This window comes from Drosophila serrata, unplaced genomic scaffold, assembly GCF_035046125.1.
Source record: "Drosophila serrata isolate PLE 108 unplaced genomic scaffold, ASM3504612v1 contig_272, whole genome shotgun sequence".
In the NCBI taxonomy this organism is placed as follows: domain Eukaryota; kingdom Metazoa; phylum Arthropoda; class Insecta; order Diptera; family Drosophilidae; genus Drosophila; species Drosophila serrata.
Window position 1 is genome coordinate 5,524,965 of NW_028257170.1, and position 8,648 is coordinate 5,533,612.

The window sequence follows — 8,648 nt, forward strand, 5'->3', positions numbered from 1 at the left end:
ATTAGTTTTTCGATAGTCATTTATTAGGTGTTTTCCCCGCCCCCTCCCCCACCACTGGCATCCCTCTGATGATGGTGGGTAAGTTTTCATGAAAATTAATGGATTGACAGGGCCAACAAAAAAAATATACTAACTTACCGCCGCATTTTGGTTAGTTTCAAAAAATGAATATCTTTTGCTTAATTTAGTTTTTAATTTAATAAAGGTATTGATAATTATGATTACAAAAAATATATTAAAGAAATAACATAAACCATTTTTTTGTATTAGAAAAATATTACTTAACCCAACAAATATTATTAATTTACTGCCCAAAACTAGCTATCATTTCTTAGGAATATATAATCTCTTTAGTTCATTGCTTATATTAGAATATTTAAATGAATTAAAAAAGTCAACTAGTAAAAAATTGTTTAGCATTGAAAAAAGATTGAAAATAATAATGGAAATCATTTATTGCGATTTAAATTTTAGTTTAAATAAAAATCATTTCTTTAAGTCTAGCATTTCAATCATGAATATTTAATTCAAAGTTTTAAATATAGAACAAGAAAGGAAGCTAACTTCGGCACGCCGAAGTTTATATACCCTTGCAGATAGAACTTCTATGAATAGGAATCCATACAATATAAATTATATATATTTGTGTTAAAAAACCATGAAGTAATACCTGCTTTCATTTCATTCACCTATACATATTATATTTGCAGTTTTACATTCACTGATTTGCATTTTTCCTCCACATCAAACGATCGTTTGTATGGCACCTATATGATATAGTCGTCCGATTTTCATGAAATTTGCCACAAAATTTAAGACTTATATAAAATGGCTATACCTCAAATTTGATGAAAATCAGCTGAAAACTAAAAAAGTTATAAATTTAATTGTATTAATTTCTCGATCGTTCCTATGGGAGCTATATGATATAGTAGTCCGATTTTTATAAAATTTCGTACAACATTGAAGAGTATAGTAAAATGGCTATATCTCAATTCTATTGAAAACTGAAAAAGTTAAAATTTTTTTTGTAAAAATTTTCCGGTCATTCCTATGGCAGCTATATGATATAGTCGTCCGATCCGGCCCGTTCCGACATATATACGAGTGAGAGTATATAGAAGACTAACTGCAAAGTTTCATTCAGATAGCTTCAAAACTGAGAGACTAGTTTGCGTAGAAACGGACAGACGGACAGACGGACAGACGGACAGACGGACGGACGGACAGACGGACAGACGGACAGACGGACAGACGGACAGACGGACAGACGGACATGGCTAGATCGACTCGGCTGTTGATCCTGATCAAGAATATATATACTTTATATAGTCGGAGGTGCCTCCTTCACTGCGTTGCAAACTTCTGACTGAAATTATAATACCCTGCAAGGGTATAAATATGAATAAATAAACTTATTATTCCCAATATCTAAAAAGATGTATACTATTTTTTAGATTATTATGTATATAAAAAATTATGAAAATATTAGAAATACTTGTTTTATTTGATTCATCATTTCATTCAAATAAAAACAAAAACCTTTTCAACATCTTCCTATATTTTTAAATTTAATTTTTATTTGGGGGTTCTAAAAACAAAATATTTTATTACTAAATTGTATAATTTTTAACCCCTATATATACCAGATAAGTTTTAATTTATTGTTATATTTTTCATGCGAATTTTAAAGTCAATTTTAATACGATAAATATTATTTATCCTAAACAATAAGATCTTTAATTTAATAAACTTATCTGTTAAAGTCATTTTTAATACGATAAATATTATTTATCATAAACAATGTGATCTTTAATTTAATAAACTTATCTGTTACATGTTTTTAATTCCCTCACAATGGCTGTCTTATTAACAGAAGAAAAGAAAAATGATCACACTAATGGATTTTTGGGTGAGCCCAGCTGAAAGTTACTTTACCGATCCGTATCTGTATCTGCCGTCAGTATCTTCCCTTTTAATTCGGAGCGACATTAATTGGCTCGCGAGCAACAAATTCAGATCACGTGAACCCATTGGCGCGCCTACAAAATTGCCGTCGCCTTCTGTGCAGCAAGACAGCAGCAGCAACATCAGCAACAGCAGCAACAGCAGCAACATCAGCAACAGCAGCAACATACTCGCAACAACCGCAGCAGCAACTTTACTGAGGCAGGGGCATCCCGGGGGAGGAATCATGGGGGACAAGGGAGCAAATCGACGGGGGCTGGGGGGATTGGCCAGCCAGCTTTTTCGAGGCGGGCTTTAACTGGCGCTAAGAGAGCGAGTGAGGGAGCCAGAGCTAGCCGAAAGAGTGAGATGGCGAGCAGGGAAAAGTTGCCACCGAAATGGCCGCAAGCAAAAGCGGGAGGGCAAGATGATGCCAGTGCCAGTGCCACCCCCAGGCCCCCAAACCCCACATCCCCACGGTTCCCGAACCCCAAACCCCTCCGCAGTCGTTAGTCGCAGTCGATCCAAATCGAGAAACAACGCCAGTCTTTGTTTAACGATTTTTATATTTCGAACACGAGATATATTTGTATCCTTTGTACTTCGCTTGTTGCCACAGAGTACGAGTGCGAGTGCGAGTACGAGTATCTTTTTTCGTCTTTTATTTTTTTTGTTTTTTATTGCAAGTACTCGTACTCGCAGTCGTGTCTGTGTGCTTGTAGCCGCCTGCTGTATCTGTAGTCGTACAGCTTGTATTGATGGCTTCGCCTCGCTTCGCTGAGCTTCGTATGGTATCTTTGTATCTCTGGGATGCGATGCGTCTGTAGCCCCCCACCCTCTCTGCGGTGTATCTTTTTCTTGTTTGCAGATAGCTTGGTTGCCCAGGTTGTTGGTGTGCAAGTGTGCTAGTGTGCAAGTGTATGTGTGTGTGTGTTTGTGCCAGGCCAATGATGACGACGGCTCTTGGCAGCTCCATTTTCCGTATCTATGTATCTTGTGTGCGAGTATCTGGAAGCGCGTGTTGCGGCGGGGAGTGCGTACTCTCGTACTCGTACGCGTCTACAAACGCCGACATGAATTTTAATCTAATAGATACAAATGAAAAGGTGTTTGTGTGCTCCGCTCCGGTGTAATCGCTTTGACTCGCCGGGTTTTTGGGGCGTATAGCTGCGGTCGGGGCCATCCGAGGCCTTTGAGAATTTGCTTGCTCTCGAGGAGCTAGATCCCAAGGAGGAGTGTATGTAGTTCGCGTATTGATTCGTTTCCAGCCTCCGGTGCCATGATGCCTCAATGCCTTTATTGCCTCCCCGTTTGTCGGTCCCCAAAGGACTTATTCCGTGGACGTTTGGAGTTTCCTCATCCCCCCAAAGGCTGCGGTTATGCCTGTGCGTCTGCCGGATTTCGTCTCTTTATACAATGTTTTTGATTGATTTTCCTCAAGGAGGGTTTATTGAAGAGCTCTGGAAACTTGTAATAAGTAACAAAATTGCGGATTCTCATTGAGGGATAGTCTGGGGGGCTTGTGGTTGGGGCTAAAGGTACTTGTCTGCGCACTCAGTCTTTATTTTGTAATATTTATTGGTTAACTTTAATTTGATTGTTAATATAATTGGTGTTTTTAAATATATAAAACTTATGCCAAGTAAATAATGGAAAAGCTAGGGATATAAGATTATAGAAGGTATTACAGAGACTTCATGATTACAGATTTCTATAAAAGGACTAAAGCGTTTAAAGGGTTAGTGCCTATTTAACTTTTAATTTATATTAATCTATGAATTTAAATTGTATTAAATTGTTTGACTATTTAATCACCTAAATATATAGCTTTGACTCTAGGTTTAGATTATATCCTCTTTATATATGTATATTCAATTAACTCTGATTAGCTAAACCTTTGTTACTATAAGATTGTGTTATCCTAACTTCTTTTTTACGGCAAATATATCATACTGAAAGTAGACTGTTTCACAAAGCTAGTACTCATTGAAATCAAAAAATATGTTCTTTAAGTTATTGGTTTTAATTACAATGCTTAAAAAAATAAATATAAAACCTTGGACAAATACCTTATCATCTATATTTTATCTAATACATTTTAAGTTTATGAGCTATGAGCTGAGAGAAATACATTTTTGTATTAAGTAGACCTAAATCAAATATATGAAAATGATGTTCTATACTTAGATCTAGTTTAAATTCAAATAGGAACATAAGAAAAAAATCGAAATTTAAACCAGAAATAATTAAAAGAAAGTAAATTCTTGATTGATTTTGAAAGGCTATCGTATAGTTCATCCCATAAGAACTCAAAGGGGAGGAGCAACGGAAAAGCGCATCGCTGCCTTAACGAGGACAATCCGCAAATGTTGCAAGCTGCATGTGGCAGCAAGTGGGCCAAGATGCAGCCAACCAGCTAAAGCTAACCGACCAACCAGCCATTAATGAACAACCAGAACCGAATCGAAGACAAAGGCGCTTCAGAGGTGTGCTGCAGAAGTGAAGATGGAGCGATGGGGCATGTATCCAGCAGTGCCTGTGTATCTGTGGAGCTGGGTGTATATCTGCGGCCTGTATCCCGTACCCGTACCCGTACCCGTACCTGTGTATGCACCCCGGGGCAGGGTTTAATGCTCGCTGTGCTCGCAAACAAAGCAGATAGATACCGAGATGCGAGAGGCTCTCCGCACTGAGTACGGAATACAGCATCCAGCATACAGCATCCATCCAGCATACAGCCATCATCGACATGCGATGAACATGGAACAAGTTGTACACAGATAATCATAAATAAACGAGGCACCAGCGACGAAAGAGTCCGAAAGGTACGAGAACCGAAGACACGACTTCGACACCGATGCCCAGAGAGGAGGAGATACTTCTAGGGGTTTTCTTCTTCCTTTTTTCCCCAGCTTTTTCCTTTGTTTTTCCTCATGATGATGTTGTTTTCTTTCTTCTTTTTTTGTGCAGAGGAGAAGAGCGAACAAGCACGAGCGCCGCAGCTAGCGCCGCCACCAGAGCCGAGCGGGGTTCCATTGGCACAGCCACATCCCTGGGCAATCGTAGAAACACACAGCGAGCCAAAAGATAAAAAGATACTTTTGCACGGCGACAGCTACACACGGCGGTTGTCGCAGTCGCTCTCGCTCGCTCTTGGCCTGGCCAGAACCAAGTTGCGGCCCCTTGAAATCAATTTTGCGAACCTAATTAGAAAGAGCGCTCATCAAAAATAATAAGGGTTAAGCTTAAGGGAATGACCAATTAGATAAAACTTTTAGATTTTATTTTCTTTTTTTCCGGGCAGGGGCCACAAAATGTAATTAAATTGAAAAGGGGGAAAAAGGGAAAAAAGTTTTTCCAAGACGTAAAGACCCAGAAAATGAAACCCAAAAAAATACAAGAAAAACCGACCCCAACCCCAAAAGCCATTATTTTTGTTTTGTTATTTTTGGCCAGGCTGTGGTTGGATGTACACGTAATAAATTTAATCATAAACCGAAATAAGCGCGTTTAACCACGCTATCTTTTTATTCGTTCATGGGCGCGTGCAGGCGCTTGCAGGAGGAGTTCTTCCAGCTCGTGAGGAGGGTTGGAGAAAGTGGGTCGGCCGGGATACAGCAGATACAGAAATATCTATATCTATATATCTATATCTATGGTGAGAACGAGAGAGAGAGAGGAGCGAACAAAATGTAACTGATGTTTCTGTGTTTTTTCGGCCGTCTGTTGCCACCTCCCGAAAAAAGAGGTCCGCTCCGCTGCCGCTCTCCCTCTCTTGGCCAGATTTCAATGTTGCTACTTCATTTTTATCGCGTTAAGAGAATATTGGACATGTGTGCTGGCTGCCAGCTGCCTCGCTTCCTCCCCCCTCTTGGCCATAAAACATTCTACATAGATTGTTACCTTTTGCAACTTTTCCTTCTGGCCGCTTTTATCGTTTTTTGTTAGGCTTAAGTGTTTATCTTGGCCCTTTCATTCGACTTTTTCGCTCGTATCTAACAATGTTCGTGTTGTTGCACTCGCTACAAACATGCACAGGGCGTGGCTTACGGTCAGCGAAAAGCGGAGAGTGGGAATGGAAAATGGGAAATGGGAAATGGGAAAATAAAGCCGCTCCTAGGGAAAGCAAGCCGGGGCTATATACAACACTCGCTCCAAAAGGGGGTTGCACTCTGTTTTCTTTTTTTTATCCTTTCAGCTTTTTGCCGCCGCTGCTGCCGCCATGCAGTAGGATCCGAGGGATGAGACGAGTATCCGAGGGATGCCACACATACATATACATATCTCCAGGATGCGGAATTATGAGGGGTTCTCGGGATACTCCGGTTCTCGGGTTATGGTTCTGCGGCTCTGTCATCACATGCCGTGCAGTTGTCGCCTCCTCAGTCACTCGGCCATTACGCAACACGGCAAATTGGTAGCACTTCTGGGCAATGGTAGTGGTAGTGGTAGTGGTTGTGGTAGTGGCAGTGCTACAATATCGTCGCAAAAGCTTCGTATTTACTTTGTTTTCATCGATTTTATTTGCCACACAAAAACAAAAGTGACCACACACATACCATTTTTTCCAGGGGACCAACATAAAAGCAGGGTAAACATAAACAAGTAAGCAAATCCTTTTTAATTTTATTTGCTTACCAGCTTTGTGTGTGATCTCATGATTTCCAAATTGTGTCAACAGATCTTTGTACATGTAATGATTTTTCGGTTAAATTTTGATAACATCTTGAAGTGATTTACATCAGTTTTGGTTATATGAGATATTTGAATTAATGTTATGACCATAACTTATTACTTAAGCATGTTTATCTTAGGACTTTTAAAGGGAGAGAATCTAATCAACTTGGAAGGTTTTGTATCATTGAAACAAAGATTTATATTTTTAGATATTTATTTATATTTTATACTTTATTTCAATCTAACTAAGGTACTTTATTGAACCTTTCCTTCACTTTTAATATATATCTTCAAAACTGTCTATCCTATCAGTTTTAAACTATATTTATTAATCCCATCTTATCATTATCTTTCTAGCTTCCATCCAATAAAAAATGAAAGCCCTCTTTGGCTACTTATCATCCAATTCCATATCTTTTGGATACTTCAATTAACCGCAGCAACAATTGCGCCAGATTGTCAATATCTTGCCTTCATAAGACCAATAAAAAGGCATAGCTTAATGGATCTGTCGAGGCCCAGGCTGGGCGATAAAGTGGAAGATTTACTTTTTAATAGACTGCCACAGAGAGAGAGATCCAGCTCGTGCTCTACGCCAATTGACAGCGGCAAAGATTTTAATTTCACATGTTGACTGCGGACTTTGTTTATTTTATGAACTTTATTAACGCTCTCGCACGTTAACGGCTTCACGCCGAGCTTGGGGGGGAGGAGACGAGGACGAGGACGAGGACGAAGCCAGTCTAATATTAATAACAAGCTTGAACCTAATTCCTTATGATAAATGATATAAGTCAACAACCCTCGAGTCGGATGCTCCCCCATTTTCGCTTCTGTTGCCACCACAATCGCAGTCGTCAGTCGCTCAATTGCTAGACTCCAGGGGAGGGGGAGGGGACCAGGGAGCAGCAGAGTTTGGGGAGGAAAATTCAGAAGGTTCCTCGACAGACAAGGAGAATTTCATTTACACGCGGCGGGATAATGTTCTGATGATGGCATGTTTTTTTGCATACAAAGTATGCAAAACGCAAAGAAGCGGAAAATATTTATGAAATTGCCGCAGAACTGGCAAAGCGAATGTCGTAAAAAGTTGGAAAATTAGATTTTTTCTGTGTTATACACAGGCCGAGGGGCTTCCTTTCCAACCCCCGAATAAAAAAAAAAACCATCGCCCGGATAACAATACCCAAAAGATGGGGGAGTCTGGGGGCAAGAGAGAGAGATATTTATACTACGTTAAATATTTGCCAACACTCAACTGAAGCATAACAACTCAACTTGAGCCGAGGATTCAACTTCAGCCCCACAAATGCTGAGTGGACGACATTCTCTAGAGTTTATCATTGGGTGGAACTCGGCATTTAATGGCCAAGTTTTAAGGCCCATTTCACTTAACACTTTCCTTACACGATAGAGACGTACGTAATCTTAAAAGCATTTCCTAGCCAGGTGACTGCTCCTATCTGCAATGCAAAGTAATGTGGGATATTATATTATCGTTCACAATCGCCATAGCCATAGTTATAGCTATGTATACCCATTGCCATCGTCATCACCATTGCTCATTGCCCGCCAAACTCGGCGTTTCATAATCGGATTAACTGCGGTGGGTAGCACCAGAGGCACACAATATTTTCTGAATTTATGTAGACCCATAAATCGTGTTTGGATTTTGATTGGGCTCTACGCGAAATGGAAATCACATAGGAGAAAAGCCCTCGCGAGCCCATCTAATGTGAATTTCATACGGAAAAGTAATTTACAATGTCCAACTCTCCTCCTCGGCACAATGGACTTTCTACTGCTCAAGTATACTTTATTTCGAATTTGGTTAGCTGAGTTATGGATCAGGGGTGAAATAAGAAGGTCTCATCAAGATAACTTTATCAATTGTTACGGTATTGAACTCAAAACCCATATATCTTAGGCAATAATAGAGCTTGAGTTGGTTAAATAGGTTCTAAAATTCAATTATTTCCCGACCCAATTGTTAGCTTTAAATAACTTATGTTTAATTAACTTGA

At 39.6% G+C, this 8,648-nt stretch overlaps 1 long non-coding RNA gene across 1 annotated transcript; it reads left to right on the top strand.

Moving 5' to 3' along the window:
• The first annotated feature begins 4,228 nt into the window (after positions 1-4,228).
• LOC147643505 (uncharacterized) lies at positions 4,229-5,448 on the top strand. Its single transcript, XR_015272005.1, has 2 exons — positions 4,229-4,772; positions 4,918-5,448. It is a non-coding gene; the product is annotated as an uncharacterized LOC147643505 (long non-coding RNA).
• The last annotated feature ends 3,200 nt before the right edge of the window (positions 5,449-8,648 follow it).